This window comes from Vulpes vulpes, chromosome 1 (genome assembly GCF_048418805.1).
Source record: "Vulpes vulpes isolate BD-2025 chromosome 1, VulVul3, whole genome shotgun sequence".
In the NCBI taxonomy this organism is placed as follows: Eukaryota; Metazoa; Chordata; class Mammalia; order Carnivora; family Canidae; genus Vulpes; species Vulpes vulpes.
The window spans coordinates 148,575,700-148,589,896 of NC_132780.1; the positions used below are offsets into that span (position 1 = coordinate 148,575,700).

At 40.3% G+C, this 14,197-nt stretch overlaps 2 pseudogenes; one reads left to right on the top strand and one right to left on the bottom strand.

Moving 5' to 3' along the window:
- Positions 1-204: 204 nt before the first annotated feature.
- On the bottom strand, positions 205-724 carry LOC112914233 (transcription factor BTF3 pseudogene; annotated as a pseudogene).
- A 986-nt stretch (positions 725-1,710) lies between these two features.
- LOC112914234 (small ribosomal subunit protein eS24 pseudogene) lies at positions 1,711-2,108 on the top strand (annotated as a pseudogene).
- The last annotated feature ends 12,089 nt before the right edge of the window (positions 2,109-14,197 follow it).

Genomic DNA, 14,197 nt, shown 5'->3' on the forward strand with positions numbered 1-14,197 from the left:
TAAGAAGAGAAGAGAATAAGAGGTAAAAACATGGGAAGGAGGCAAAAGACATCTTTTTCAAGAAGTTTTGCTATGACAGGTTTTGGAGGTTTTTTTTCCTAGGCAAAGAACTTTATTAATCTTGTTTCAAATTTTATTCCCAGGCTTCTTCAGCTTAATTAGCTGCAAAGAAAGAATTGTGTATAAGCAAAAACTGAAAAGAGCTGCAGTGTACAAGAGGCTTGGGCTTAAAAATATTAGAGATCTAGATTTTATCAGATCCATGAACACAATTTTAAAAAGCAGTCATAATATAAAATAGCAGCTCCCAGTAACTTCTTTAAGTTTTATCTTCTTCAGAAGTTGACTCACTTCAGTTTGCTTCATTCTTGGAAGCTTCATCAAAATTCTCCACAAGATCTGGAACTTCATCATCATCATCCTCTCCGGTAGCAAGTAGTGCTTTTCCATCCATAGATTGTTTGGGCAGAGCTTTAGCCAGTCTTCTTGAACTAGTCAAACTGTCTGCACAAATCTGGTTTAAGATACTGGGTAGCATTTCTGTCCACTGCTTTGTCCCAGCCTGCCCTGTAATGGTGAGAGTGTTCGCCGCCAGCGATGCCTGAACTTTAGGGTTGTTAAAGTGGATCACTGTTCCTTGGTTTGTGAACATATTCACTTCTTCAATACCAGAGATATTGTTTACCCCTAACTTCTTTAAGGAAAACTGAAGTTTGTTTGTTTTTTTTTTTTTATCATCTGCTGTAGCTGTTCTATGAACCACCTTCTTCTATCGGCAAGCAGTTCCTTTCCCACCAATGCACACTTGTGCTTGCGGTTTAGGGAGTTTCTCCTGGTTCATGATAGTCTCTTTCATCTTGTTGGAGCAGAAATGGGACCACGTGGGGGAATAGGGTTGGCGCTCAGGGGGTCTCAGGTGGACCAACTGAGATTAGGTGTATACACATGGAGATGCCTCTATGACAGGTTTTTGCTGTTGCTAGTGGTGATCTTGGAGCACACTTGTATGGCACAAATAGATGATGCAGGAGAGAAAGAAATTGATTCTCAACAAGGGCCATCACACTGTGTTCAGGCGTTGTCCTAATTAATTTCAAGTTCCCAAGGTTGTATTCCAGTTCATTTTCCTACCTCCAGAACCACAGATTGTGCCTCCAGCTGTGGCCAGTCACAGGGGAGAAGAGTGTCCTTAGTCACCAGGAACTGGATGCTAGAGTACAGACGGATCACCTCAAACCAATTAGCTCAACTGGGAAAGAACTCCAAATACAGGTTCAAGAGGGTGGATTGGCAGCAGCATCAATGTAATAGGCAGCTGGTTATTGTTCATTGACACACAAAATAAGCCTCCTTCTGGATTTAGGGAATGCTCTCAATACACAGCAAGTGTAGACAATTCTTCAAGGATAGGAAAGGCTCCTAATTCATTTCAATATCCATAGCACCTAGGATTATAATAGGCACATGGGGACTACTTAGTAGCTTGTTGGAGGAAGGTAGGAAAGAAGGAAGGAAGGACAGAAGGAAAAGGAACCAAGGAATTATGTAAGATGCAAGATTGCTGCCCTTATAGTTTTCATGACCAGTGCGAGTTTCTATATGTCTCCTTTCTTTAAAACTCTTCAGTAACAGGAAATAAACTAAAACACTCATTAAAATTCAAATGTATGGCTTTTTTCCTCTCCAGCTGCTTGAAGTTCGGCTGCCATCATGAATGACACAGTAACTACCCGAATCAGGAAGTTCATGACCAACTGACTACTTCAGCAGAAACAGATGGTTATTGATATTCTTCATCCTGGAAAAGCGACAGTACCTAAGATAGAAATTTGGGAAAAACTAGCCAAAATGTATAAGACCAGACCAGATGTCATATTTGCATTTGGATTCAGAACCCATTTTGGTGGTGGCAAGACAACTGGCTTTGGCATGATTTATGATTCCTTGGATTATGCAAAAAAAAAAATGAACCCAAACATAGACTTGCAAGACATGGCCTAAATGAGAAGAAAAAGATGTCAAGCAAACAGTGAAAGGAATGCAAGAATAGAATGAAGAAAGTCAGGGGGACTGCAAAAGCCAATGTTGGTGCTGGTAAAAAGAAGTGAACTGGAGATTGGAAACAGAAGGAGTAAAGATTCTGCAGTGGCTTTATCTGTGGTGATTGCGCAGATTTTTTCACGAGAGGATTAATAAACTATTCTTAGTTTAATGTTAATGTGAAAAAATAAAAATAAAATTAAAATGTATGAATAAGCCATCCCTCCTCAACACACACACACACATACACACACACACACTTTACATAAAAACACACAATTTATGTATGATGTGTGGCCCTCATAGAGATAGGTATGAGACCCCACCTGGATGGCCAAGATCTTTATTTATAATCTGCCAGGGAAGAAAATGAAGTAGAGATAAATTTACAGGATTGCTCTTCTTCATTTGTAAAAAGATATGTATGACATCATAAAGATCAATATGATAAGGAGCCCCTGCAGGGCCCAGAGAAGGGATGCTCTGTTATTGACCTCACAATGAGAAGGCTCTTCAATGCTCTCTTGGAAATGGGAATCAGCCCAGTGGTAGAACTACTCACCGGGGTGATGGTGAAGACAAGCCTGACTTAGGGAATCTATAGGAAAATACAGCCCATGGATTTTTTTTGTCTCCAAGAAGGAACCTGGAATTCTGTAGCTCTGAGCTGGATAAGAAAACCAAAGAGAAATCTATCTCAATCATAGCTGCTCCCATTTCACTCCCTCCCCTTAGAAAGCCACTGGGTCTGCTTCTGCAAGCAATTTATGGCTCGTGCAGCTGCTTTGACAACAGGTTTGGGACTTCTTTGGTTTCAGCCATCAGCTCAGCCCCATGCAGACCTCCTATATCTGTGGGGGCTTAGGAGGTGTGCTCCCAGCTACCCCCATCATAAGGACAGCAGATGTTCTACATGTGGGATAGGGTGAGATTAATGGGTCTCTCCCTCTCCACTCTAGCATCAAATAGCATAGAGTATGAACTTGGCTTTCTGCAGCCATGGTCAGGAAGAAGCTAAGAAGATGGACTTACACCACTCAGTGGCATAGATAGTGCTACCCACATCTTGGTTTATTTTGACACAAATGCATGGAAGATGTGCCTCTGAGCGGAACTTTTTTTTTTTTTATCTCAATGGATAGTTTTTTCCCCTTGATTTGCTTTAATTATATAACATTTTCTTAAATTTTTCGCATTTGCTACTTCTTGGTTGCAAACATACAGAAACAGCTGATAAAATTAATGAATAAAAAGCAGCTTTTTCTTGAGTTTGCTAAAGCTTCTTTTGTTTTGGTGGTCTTGTTTGTATGTTTCTTTTTGTGACTGCCTGACACATTATCAGCCTCACCCCCGCGATCCTCTATTAGTTTGTCAACATCATTTGTCAGAAGTCAATACCTGCCAGCTGAGTATGTGCTGGACAAACTGGGCTGGGTACAACCTGACCTGGGAGAGCTGTCCAAGGTCACCAAAGTGAAAACAGATCGGCCTTTACCGGAGAATCCCTATCACTCAAGACCAAGACCAGAGCCCAACCCTGAGATAGAGGGAGAGCTGAAGCCTGCCAAACATGGCAGCCACTTTTTTTTCTGGACCATGTAAAGATTGGTCCATGGCCCACGCTCAGTCACGCGCCCAGACAACCACTGATGAAATCCCCATGCAGTTTGCATCGGCCGTTTGAGTGTTCTTTCCGGGATCACAAACTGAACAAAAAAGTTAATTTATGTGACTTGGCAGGTATTCTATACCATTCCTGGCCATTAAAACTTTTAAAAGAAAAAAAAATTCCTTCTCCAATCCCTCCCTCCCATACCCTTCAAATAGAGTATCTAAACAATAGATGGGATGAGCTGTTCTTCAGAGACTACCACTATAACTCTTTCTTGGGCCTTTCACAGAAAGTCATTGCTTACTGCATGGCTAAAGCCCTTACACTAGATATTCAGCATTGACTTCCAAAGAGAACAGTATACTGGTCGTTTAAAACTTGTCAATTTCCTTGCCTGTGGTACAGTGAAGATTTACTAATTCCTAAACATTCATCTTCAACAATGTTCTCTTTCTCTTGTGACTCAAACTATTTATCATGCCTCCTACTGGATATCATCACACCATGCTAGAACTGAACCCATAATCTGCCCTCATAACTCCCATCCTAAATGGGTGTCTTCATGAATTTCTCCCTCCCTCCCCTCCAACTGCCTTATAGTAGCCAAGACCTCTGTCTCTCCAACCCAGCCACCTCTCACCATCCCACAGCCATTCCCTCATGTGGATACCATCACCTTCTGCCTAAATTACCCTCATTGCCTACCTCCTAACTACCCTCACTTCCCCAAGCCTTGTCTCCTTTCTACCCTTGTCACCCTGAGGCGGTGTGTTCTTTCTAAGCACACATAAGATAGTGGCTTTCCCCACTTCCAACCCTTTAACAACTCCTTAGAGCCCTCAGGTTGAATTCCAGGTTGAAATCCAAAATGGCACCTGTGCATTCCCCATTAGGACTTTGCCTGACTATCCTCTTCTCTGTCACTGGCTGATTCCTACTTACCTGTTACTTCCCTGTCCCGCTGAGGTCTAATAGCCCTGCTATGTTCATGCCCGGTGCTCTCCACTCCCATGGTCTCCACACCTACTAGACTGTCATAATTTTCCCTTTACCTGCCTATATTCCCAACCAGCAGATAGCAAAATGGGCACACAGCATTTCTTAAATGAATTAGCAAATTAATTTAGTCTACACAAATTATTCTACACATTTGTGAATATTCTAATATTCACAAATTATTCCTATTATCCACATCCCCCCCAAACCAGAAAAGAGTCAGAAAGACATGCTATGCTCATCGCAGCCATCCACCACTTTTCTGGTAAAAATTGGAAAGAACAAAAAAGAGTCTCAGAGTCTGCTGGGCTCCAGTTCGGCTCCCTGTCCCTGCACTACAGCCTGGTGCCTGTCTCTAAGCAGTAAGCTGAGGAAATCTTAAAAAAAGCCTCATTTGTTTCCATCTCTCAGAGATCACTGTCCATGACCTGATATCTGGTGTTCTGAAAACCACGCTTTATATATTTTGTCTGGTGTTTTGTTTCTTAAAGGTGGGAGGGTAAGTCTGACCCCTATTACTCCATCTTAGTCTGTACTAAGCCGACTTTCTGTCTCTCCAACATACTCTTCTGTTAACTGCTTTTATGCCTTGTTCATGCTCTCCCCTCTTTTTTGGAGTGCCTTTGATCCCTTATTCACCTGGGTAAATCTTGTTTGTCTCTCAAAACTCAATAGAAATGTTTAACTTCTCTGAGGACATATTCCATGTGAGTAACACTTCTGTGAATATGTCTGTTTCCTCTTTTAGCACTTTATTTTTTTAAAGATTTTATTTATTTATTTATTCACAGAGAGAGATGCAGAGACATAGGCAGAGGGAAAAATAAGCTCCTCAAGGGGAGCCCGATATGGGACTTGATCCCAGGACTCTGGATCACACCCTGAGCCGAAGGCAGATGCTCAACCACAGAGCCAACCAGGTGTCCTCTTTTAGCACTTCCTATTCAAATTATCTGTTTATGTAACCTTCTTATCTACTTGATCATAAGCCCTCCAAGAGAGGAGCCATGTGTATTCCCTTTCTATCCTGAGTGCCTGGTAAAGACCTTAGCACAAAGTAGACACTCCATAAATATTTGCTAAACTACATCTTTGAGACACAAACTGTGAACAATGAGTGAGAAATGGCTATCCTCCCTCAGAGACTACAGTCTCCAGGAATGGAGTGGGACAGGGATGGGGTCTCCTTCCGAACACAAAAATTTAATACACTCTCAGTGGGGTAAGCTGCTTCTAGAAGTTGGGTAGCTTGGTCAGAGTATTTTTTACATGGATAATTACTGCCAAATTACTTTCCAAAACAACTATCAATTTATGCCACCAATAATTTATGAGAGTTCTCACTTCTTTCCATCCTCACCAACTAAATTAAATACTTTATTTCAATTTTCCCAGTCTGATGTGAGAAAATAGTATCTTATTGTTAAAATTATATTCCACTGCTCATTAACAAGGTTGAGTTTTAAATAAATTAAATACTTATTACATATTTATATTTAAACTGTGGGTTTCTATTTATGACTATCCTGCTTATTCTTTGTTCCTCCAGCCCCACCACAGACCCTTTCTTTACCTTTCTATGCCCTGCCTTGCATGTCTGCTCAGGCTCAGATCTGGGATCCAGAACCTACAGGAAACCCCAGCTCTCTCCAAGCTTCAAAAAACCTTTCCCTCCCCTTATGCCTCCAGAGGTAGGAGTGGTAATGGCTTCCTAATCTTTCTGGTACCATTACTTTTGTCCTCAATTCTGGTATTATCTCTGTATATAGTCCCTTCATTAAACTTCTTAACTGAAATCTTTGAGTAAGCCATTATTTCCTGCTAGGAAGTGACCAATAAAATAACTTTTGTCTGTTTTTACCCTGTAATCTTTACTATGATATTGATTTATAGGAGCTCTTTATATATTCTGGATATTTTACTTATTAGATGATATACATGTTACAAATATTTTCTCCCAGTTTATAATTTCTCTCTTCTTTCCTGTTCCTGAATTCTGTAGCAGCATGGGATATATACATGACATATCAACATGACTGATACTAGGCCAAGTATTATTCCTTAGAAATAAAGATTTTTCACTTCTTCTACCCTATAAAACACTCCATAAGTAGCATCTCTGTTCCCTAAGCACCTTTAGAAATGCAATGAAGGATAAGAGCACACAGAAGAGAACACTCAGACTTCACAGGGGCAAGTATCCTGATAGAGTTGTGGGTTTTTTTTTCCCCTTTCTTCATTGTAAAACTATAAAGGTGGTTCCCCTTTGGGTTGGGTATATATGCAGGGATTGAGGCAACTACCTTAAGACAGAGAGCAGGAATGCTATCAGTTAGAAAAGAAGAAAAGAGGGGGTGAGTACCTGACTGGCTCAGTGGTTGAGCATCTGCCTTCGGTTCAGGGTGTGATCCCAGGGTCCTGGGATCAAGTCCTTCATCAGGCTCCCTGCAAGGAGTTTGCTTCTCCCTCTGCCTATATCTCTGCCTCTCTCTGTGTGTCTCTCATAAATAAATAAATAAATAAATAAATAAATAAATAAATAAATAAAATACGTTTTGAAAGAAAGAAGAAAAAGAAAGAAAGAAAGAAAGAAAGAAAGAAAGAAAGAGAAAGAAAGAAAGAAAGAAAGAAAGAAAGAAAGAAAGAAAGAGAAAGGGGGTAGAGTCACCCTTTCATTGATTTTTTAGTGGGAAAAGGCTAAGATGAGGGGCAAAGGAGCCATGACCTGAAAGATACAGGAGCATTGTCCTAGGAAAGCAACTACTGTAAGAAGCACCTATGCATTAGAAACTGTGCTGGTCTTGGTGGGCTATCCATCTCATCATATGAATAGAGCCATTCATTTAACACAGAGATGTTCTAAGCATATAGGATATATCCATGGACAAATAAAGAATTCATATTTTAGCTATCATCCTTTCTATGCATACAAGCCCTACCTATCTACTCTCTAGATACAGCATAGGTGGAATGTGATCCTACAGGAAAAAGTCCTCAAATAACTATTTATTTGTCCAGCTGTGGGGTTGACCTTTGATATACCCCTGTCATGTATAATCCCTTAGGGGATTATATCTAACTCCTAGCAGAATAAGGAAGTAAGAATGCTCGTGAGGGGTCTGCTAAGGCACTCCAAGCTGAGGATGAAGGCCTATAGACTTTACATGTTCTCACAATGTTCTTTCATTCTTATCAAGCAATTAAAAATAAAAAACCATTTATTTTAGTAGGATCCTCCATTGCCTCCTCTCCTCAGATCACAGGCTGAATGTCAAATATTTACTTGGGTATTTTTTTCTTGCTGCCCACATTAACCACAGTTGATAAAAATTCCCAAACATTCTTCCAGTGTGGTTGGAGCTAGTTAATGATTTGTGTATCACAAAAGAGCAGAGAAGATGGCCTTCCTCAGAATCTATTTGACTGACTTCTCCATCAAACATCCAGTTGTTCTGTAGGCCCAACTCATGGCCAATCTGGTGATTTGTGTTCAAAGGGCCCAAGACCCTCTTCTGAACACACTGATGTCTAGGGTCCACTAATCTTCTCAGTACCCCCTCCCCTTGCACAGAAATTCTAGGCTTTTACTCAGAATCTTGTTTTTCCTGACCTAAATTCTAATAATATTCTTCCCTGAGAAACTAAAATGCCATCTCATCAAAAATTATTTGAGATTATACATCTAGTGTTCTCTGCCCAGGAAAGACTTTGAAGGGGGTTTCAGCATGAAGGCCTTTCGCCCTTTGGGAGAATTTCTTTCTGTTGAACAGGTTTTTGTTTTAAACATTAACTAGGCAACTTGCTGGTCTTGAGCTTTAAGGGCAGAGCAAGTCCGGGGCACAGGTGGGAGTGTTGGTTTCTGTCAATGGAGTAAGGTCAGGCAGGCTGTACTAGTCATTTTCCTATTGCTGCTGTAAGGACCACTCCTTCATTTCTCCTTGAAATGATTTTCAAGAGGTCTGGGACTCCATCTCAACTAGGTCTATCAGAGGCCTGAGACAGGAGATTATAGATTTTGTGTTGAGAAAAAAATCAACACGAAAAAGGTTTACTTCACCCCCAAATCATTGCCAAAATGGTACTTTTCAGCCCTAGCCACTTGTGGAAAGAGTGGGGGAGGGGTGTGGGATGTGGTAACTCAGAAGCAGCTGATAGAGAAGAAGGAAGGGGTTTCAACAGTTGCCACTCAACAAGAACTAAGGTTTTTGTCTGTAACTTGAGTTTTCACTGGACAGCCACACACATTGGAATGTAATGACAAATGAGGTGTCATGAACCCAAATGTCATGGGCCTTGCCCTTACCTATGTGCTCGTCAGGACTTTAACTTCTGATGATTCTCCCCCAAGTATGTCAAAATTTCTGAGATTCCCCAGGGAGATTTTTATTTATTTGTTTGTTTATTCACAAATAAGTGCTCCAGCTACCAAAGGCCTCTGCCAGATACAACTGACAGATCCTTGAGAACTACAGATTAAGAAATGGGTGCCATACTGCCTTGTGTACAATTTATATACCCCTCTGACCAAACCATTCTCCAAACTTAATTTTTGTTCATCATACATACATTAAATATTAATAAAATTAGAAAGATACAAATGTGGCTTGTTTATACTTATGTGACAACTCTCGCAGGAGGCGTTAGTGATATGTGAAACTATCATTCTGTTACTGAAATAAAAAGTATAATTCAAAACAGTGGAAGACAATCTGACATGAATAAAGTCAACTTTTGATTGTGATTGAAAAATGCAGGATTGGCTGGGTGGTTCAGCCAGTTAAACACTCAACTCTTGATTTCTGAAACACTAAACTCATGATAATCAGGGTTGTGAGATTGAGCCCTGCATCAGATCCCACACTCAGTGTGGAGTCTGCTTGGGATTCTCTCTCTCTCTCTCTGCCCCTCCCCACCATGCATTCTCTCTCTCTCTCTTTCTAAAATGAATAAATAAATAAAACATTTTAAAACAAAGAAAAAAGGAAAAATTAGTCACTTGGACTTTCCCTCTTATTTAGACTTCTGCCTGCTTTTGTACCCTTAGACATTTTTTTCTACTGGAGTGAACTTATTTCTCCATTTTTAGATGCAAATATATTTAATTATATAAAATCTGTGACTCTCAAATGTTATGGGCTATGAGAATGATTAACATTTTCTTGACTTAGCTCCATGCCACAATAGGGTAAGCCTTTCACTTGAAGGCAGTCAGCCTAGAGCACTATGAAAACAGCCACTTGGTTCCTCAACCGTTCTGGCCCCCACCCTAACCCCAAGCAAACCCTCATCAGTTGATTAGATCAGAGGGATGGAAATGGGAGTAAACAAAGATCTCCTATCAGATACATGGATATAGAAAGTTCTAGGAAACTACTCCCAGATCCTTGGCTCCTACATATACTCTGCTAAATCTCATTTCTTCTTACCACCTTGGTCCAATTCTCTTCTACTACTTTCAGAGCCTGATATTTTGCACTCAACAAAAAGACATCATGTATTTAATTCCACCTGATTCTTCCTAGGGCAAATTTTCCTGAGTTGAAAAAAAAAAAAAAACCTCAAAGATGACCAAAAAAGGGGGGGACATTTGAAATGTCAGAAATCTGCAAAACCTGCTTCAATCAAGGCCCTATGAAACTGTCATAGAGCTGCCTCTCTTTCTTTCCTTGACATAATTCTGTCACTGCAAAGTATAACATAAGAAATGGGCACTTGGGCCAATATGTGGATGTGTTGAATTTAGATATAGTGTAGACTGGTGATGCCAATTTTATCTTAATGTCCTCTCTGATCCCCTATTATTAAAAAATACACTGTTCCTGATGGGGAATTTGTGACTCTAGAGACTAAGGGTGGTACAAACTTATCTTGCAGTCTCTTCTTTTCAAACATCCGGATTTGAAAACTAAAACTACACATTTTTTGTTGATGAAAACTAAGGGCATTGGCAAAAATGTAAATGACTTTAACATTTTCAAATAGTCGTCAAAGTCAACTTTGGATAACCTATTACAAATTAGCACTGTTCATTGCAAAATATGGAAAGTGTTACATGATTGTTGAAAAAGTTCTAATTCTTGGTATACTGGTGACAGCTAGAAAGTTGACGAAACTTTTAATAGCTAGACACCAAGAGTATCATTCATTAGTTCAATGATTCATTCATTTATTCATCAAAAAAATACAAGAACTTACTATGTTCCAAGCACTATTCAGAGTAATTAGGATACATTAGTAATAAAACAAAGATTTCTGTCCTGGAGCTTATATTCTAGCAGGGAAAAGTACAGAGGATATATTTGTTATTTAAGTAACAGATTACTCCCAAAATTTAGTGGCTTAAAAGAACAAATTTTTTATCTCACAGTTTCTGTGGATCAGGAATCCAGGCACAACTTAGTTGGACCCTCTGCTTCACGTCTGCCATGAGGCTGCAATCAAAGAGTCAGTACAGGGTCTGTGGTCTCATCTGAAGGCTTGACCAGAGAAAGATCCAATTTTGAGGTTCCTCAGCAGCTGTTGGCAGCACTCAGTTCCTTACAGATTGTTTGATTGTGATCATCAGTTACTATCTGGCTGCTGATGGAGGCTCCTCCCTTCCTTGCCACACACACACTTCTCCCACAGAGCAGCTTCCGTCATCAAAATGTGCAAGTCAAGAGGGCAATCAAAAAATTTGCTAGCAGGATAGAAGTTAAAATTGTATATAATCCTATCATGGAAGTGACATTTCCTCAACTTGGCCATAGTCTACTAGTTAGGAACAAGTTACTTGAAGGAAAGAGATTACCCAAGTCCCTGAATACCTGGAGGTGAGGATGGCAGGGGCTATCTTTGAGGCGGCCTGCCAAAGGTATAAAGGGGAATTGGGCATGCTAAGCCAAGAAATATGGGTAGCAATTTCAAATAGCACTCTCAGCGTAGGCCTCATTGAAGTGACAAGTGAACAGAAGCTTGAAGAAGGTGAATGGGTCAGCCATATGAATATTTGTGGAATTCAGTTCAGGCAGAGGAAGTAGTGAGAATGAAGCCCCCTCCCAATGGGAGAACCCTTGGGGTGCAGATGAAACATCAAGGCAGCTAGTCAGTGGTGAGGGGAGAGGTCAAAAAGGAAGGATAGTAGGGAATGAGGTCAGGGGATTGAGGGTAGGGGGGAATCATGTAGGAGGATCTTGTAGGCCACTGTAAAGATAATGACTTTTATTCTGGGTGAATGGGCACCATTTCAGGGCATTAGGTGGAGGATGGGCAAAATGTTTTTATTATTTTTGCTTGTATGTTTTTATTTATTTTTAAAGATTTTATTTATTTATTTATTCATCAGAGAGAGAGAGTGAAAGAGAGGCAGAGACACAGGCAGACTCCATGCAGGGAGCCCGACGTGGGACTCGATCCCGGGTCTCCAGGATCACACCCTGGGCTGAAGGCGCGCTAAACCACTGACCCACCTGGGCTGCCCGGATGTATGTTTTTAAATGATCCCTTGGGCTGCTGTGTTAAGAATAAACTGTAGAGGGGCACAGGCAGAGCAGCAAGAATAGTTAGGAGGCTACTGCATTAATTACTTTTTTAAAAATATTTTATTTATTTATTCATGAGAGACACACAGAGAGAGAGAGAGAGGCAGAGACACAGACAGAGGGAGAAGCAGGGCGCATGCAGGGAGCCCGACGTGGGACTCGATCCCAGAATCCCAGGATCACACCCTGGGCTGAAGGGGGCGCTAAACTGCTGAGCCACCCGGGCTGACCTGCATTAATTTAGGCAAAAAAAAGACAGTGTCTCAGAACAGGACAGAGATTGTGGAAGTTGGGGGAAATGACCAGATTCTGAATATATTTTGAAGTCCAGCCTATAGGATTGCCTGATAATTTGGACTTGGGATAAAAATGAAAATAGGGTTTTAGGATGACTCTCAGGATGGATTTTGGCCCAAGCAACTAGAAGGATGGAGTTGCTGTCAACAGAGATCAGTAAGGCTGACGATGAAAAAATAAGTTTAGAATTGAAAACTAGTTCAGTTCTAGAGATCTCAAGTTTGCAATATCTGTTGGAAATGAGGAGGAAGATATTCAGCAGGTAGGTGATCGCATGGTTCCAGAATTCAAGGAATAGCATTCCTACAATTAAACTGATTCTCTATTCAGATATCATGGTAATTCACTGAAAAGCCATTCAGCAGATTATGTTGAAAATTGAAGGAGATAAAAAATATTTGCCTTATAGATTGGTAAACCGAGGGACAGTTCCAACCATTTCCAATTAATAATATACGTCCACCATTCCAGCAAAAGAAACAACATTGTATTTAACAATCCTGTTAAATGCTACAGCACGCAAAGGCTTTTCTAGGTTTGTAACTGAAGATATAATTTTTCAAATTTCCCTCCTTTTATTTGCGTTGATTTGGGCTTTCTTTGGGGAGAATGAATAAGAATGTCTACCTATAGAGTCGCTGCAATGCCCAGGCACAAGAGGGGCTTCATTGCTCAGATCTATGCTTTAAAACTTAATGAAACCTTGTTTTATTCATGAACAAGCTTGACTTACCAAATGGTTGAATCTGAATTCTTCCAGAATTTTAGATAGCATTGGATGCTGATCTCCCGGATAACGAATGGTGTGAAGTTAGGGGCATTGAATTCTGTCTTCCTGAGATGTTTGAGATAATACCAATTTGAGCTGTTTGAGATGGTTTATTGTTGTGTTCAGAAATAAAATGGGTGCCCCAGAAAGGCATATTAACTTGTTTATTTGTATTGAAAAAATAAAGACAGGTAGGTCACATTGAGTAAGTTTATCTTAACTGATTGCTTTGACTAGAAAGTCTCGTTTTGCCAATTAGATTATAATGGCAGAGACTCCTAAAACTTGAATGAATTAAATCTATGGCTCCAATTTTCTTTTTACAGTTCCCAATTTTTAAGGACTGTATATTCAAAATACATGATAAAATTTTCAGAGTTTTTCAAAACTATGGTATTGACAAGTGTGTACTAAACTTAACAATATTTAGATTTTTTTTCCCCAACACTTTGATTGTATTATAGTCATCAGGCTGCCTCCATGTGAAACAGTAACTACTATAATTAACAGTCATTCAATGAGCCATGATAATGTCTTCTTTGGTAGTGTTCCCAGAAATTAAAAACATAAATATGTCAGGGTCTGTGAAGGATCTGGGATTTTACCGTACTTAAAAGTTAATGAACTAATCTGTGAGGGTTTCATGGAAGCAGACAAAAGACATGAAACTTGATGGTCAGAGGCTATGACCTTTGATACCCTCAGCACAGTGAGAAGCATGAGCTTGGTTGGTTTGCATTGGTTTCCGGTGTCCTCCAAATCTCGTGGAGGGAATGCAAGTCAGTGGGTGGACTTAGGTGCATGCTGTGTATGCTGTGGGTTTGTATCACACGAAGCCTGGGGGATTCAACACTCTTATAGCAAGCAGAAGCAAGCCTGCTCTTTATCTGGGGAGAGTTGTTACTTCATCTCAGGGTTGCTCACTGTCCTGAGAAATGGCCCGGATATAAAGCAGCAGGAGCC